Raw genomic sequence first — 2,908 nt, forward strand, 5'->3', positions numbered from 1 at the left:
CTAGTACTGTTATATCTGGAGGAACATTCTTACACATTGCACATTACTCTTTGTCAAGGTGCTATATGAGGTAACCTGGGTTTGCTATGATGCTGAACCTTGTACCATGGAGATATAAAATACCAGAATGGTTTCTCATTGTGGACAGTGTTTGATGGAGCTCCCAGTTGTAAAACAAGTTGTAAAACAGGAAGCAGGAGTGGCATCCACTTTCTAAACCACATGCCTCTGGATACTCTATGAACTTGGAGAAACAAAAATAGCTATGGAAAGGCATTAAGTCTTTTGTTCATAAAGTCACTATGAGTTGACCTCAACTTGATGGCAATCAACAATAACAATAACAACAACAACAACAACAACAACATATTTATTCAGTCTGTAGGCTTAGCAAATTATTTGAGAAGTTGGACTATATGAAGAATGTGGCATCAGGATTTAAAGACTTATCAACAGCCTGCATTATGCTTATGACACAATCTTGCTTTCTGAAAGTAAAGAAGACTTGAAATGCTTACTGCAGAAGATTAAAGTCTACATACATACCTTTAATATAGATTATATTTCAACATCAAGAAAAAATTCTTCACCACTGGACAAATAGACAACATCACAGCAAACATACATACTGAAATTGCCAATCGTTTAATTTTACTTGCATCTATAATCATAGTATCCTTGGTAGCAGTAGTCAAGAAAGCAAAAGATGTGTTGTACTGGAAAATTCTACAGTCAAGGACTTCTCCAAAATTCTAAAGGGCAAGGATGTCCTTTTAAAAACTAAGGTGCACCTGATCCAAGCCATGACTTTTCCCACTTATTTCCTATGTGTCTGCAAGTTGGACAATAATATGAATGGTTCAAGAAGAATCAAATTGAGCTGTGGTATGGTTATTGCAATTAGCAAAAGGGAATGTATCATATATGACTTCTCAACCTGGGAGAGGAAGGAGAGCAGAGAATGAAAGAAAGAAGAGGGTGGGGGGGGGGAAACTGCTAGGCCAAGAGAGATTAGTGGAGAACGGTGGGGGCGGGTGTGAAGGAAAAGACAAGGTGCAAAGGAGATTTGATGAGATGGGCTATAAAAGACACTGATTAATAATAATTAATTAGGGTCAGCCGTTCCCTCCCGGCCCACGGCTTCCGCCCGCGCCCGCCGGAGCCTGTTCTCGTCGACTGACCAGAGTCCGCGAATTCTCCGCTCCGCGCCCGCCCGGACAGACAGCCCCCCGATCCCAGCTTTTTATCCTCCAAGAACACTAAGAAGAATGTCCCTGCATCAGTTTTTGCTCGAGCCAATCACCTGCCATGCCTGGAATCGGGATCGCCCCCAGATTGCCCTGAGCCCCAATAATCATGAAGTCCACATCTACAAGAAGAATGGGAGCCAGTGGGTGAAAGCTCATGAGCTCAAGGAACACAACAGACACATCACAGTCATTGACTGGGCACCCAAGAGCGACCGCATCGTCACCTGTGGGGCAGACCGCAATGCCTACGTCTGGAGCCAGAAGGATGGCGTCTGGAAGCCCACCCTGGTGATCCTACGCATTAACCGGGCAGCCACATTCGTGAAGTGGTCCCCGCTGGAGAACAAGTTCGCCGTGGGCAGCGGGCACGGCTCATCTCCGTCTGCTACTTCGAGTCCGAAAACGACTGGTGGGTCAGCAAGCACATTAAGAAGCCCATCCGCTCCACGGTCCTCAGCTTGGACTGGCATCCCAACAACGTTCTGCTGGCAGCAGGCTCCTGCGACTTCAAGTGCAGGGTGTTTTCCGCCTACATTAAAGAAGATGCCTTTTGGCCAGCTGATGTCCGAGTTTGGTGGCAGTGGCACGGGTGGCTGGGTCCACGGTGTCAGCTTCTCCGCCGGCGGGAGCCGCCTGGCCTGGGTCAGCCACGACAGCACCGTGTCCGTAGCCGATGCCTCCAAAAGCGTGCAGGTCTCCACTCTGAAGACGGAGTTCCTGCCCCTCCTGAGCGTGTCATTTGTGTCGGAGAACAGCGTCGTGGCTGCTGGTCATGACTGCTGCCCAATGCTCTTCAACTATGACGACCGTGGCTGCTTGACCTTCGTCTCCAAACTGGACTTTCCGAAACAGAGCATCCAGCGCAACATATCGGCCATGGAACGCTTCCGCAACATGGACAAGTGGGCCACCACTGAGGACCGCAACACGGCTTTGGAGACGCTGCACCAGAATAGCATCACTCAGGTGTCCATTTATGAGGTGGACAAGCAAGACTGTCGTAAATTCTGCACCACTGGCATCGATGGAGCCATTACAATTTGGGATTTCAAGACCTTGGAGTCTTCCATCCAGGGCCTCCGAATAATGTGAAGCTGAGCAAACCTCGGAGACTGAGCCAGCATGACCAGCTGCAGCTGCCTGCCTCCCCGCCCACAAGAAACACTGAAAACACGACCGTGCAGATGTTCCTGTGTGTGCGCGTGTGTGATGTGTGTGAGAATAGAATTGTGAAAGTGTTGATATTTTAAAAGCAGCAAAGATTTATCCCCCTGGCCTGTTTGATTCCATTTTTGACCAAAGCTTCTCTTTAAACAATTGATATTGGAAAATTGCCATACTGACCTCAAGGAAGGGGGCAGGTATGTAAATCGTCTGCTAGAAAATGGAATAAAAATGCTAAACGCGAAAAAAAATAATTATTTACATAAACCACAATGTATATGAAAGAATATAGAAAACACAATGTAGATGAAAAAACACTTTGTATAGGAATGATTGCAAAAAACTTAAAAATAGAAATAAAAGAGAGTATTGAACATTTCTTGGACTGTCAGAAGTATATACAAGTCTGTCTTGGAGAAATGCAACCAGGGTGTTCCTTACAGGCGAGGATGGTGAAACTTCATCTCACATACTTTTGCATGTTGTGAGGAAGT

General features: G+C 46.3%; 1 pseudogene; it reads left to right on the forward strand.

Moving 5' to 3' along the window:
- The first annotated feature begins 1,175 nt into the window (after nt 1-1,175).
- LOC102868292 lies at nt 1,176-2,342 on the forward strand (annotated as a pseudogene).
- Nucleotides 2,343-2,908: the final 566 nt, after the last annotated feature.

The sequence above is a fragment of the Elephantulus edwardii genome, unplaced genomic scaffold (assembly GCF_000299155.1).
Source record: "Elephantulus edwardii isolate Elephantulus edwardi_28Jun2011 unplaced genomic scaffold, EleEdw1.0 scaffold00160, whole genome shotgun sequence".
Classification (NCBI taxonomy): domain Eukaryota; kingdom Metazoa; phylum Chordata; class Mammalia; order Macroscelidea; family Macroscelididae; genus Elephantulus; species Elephantulus edwardii.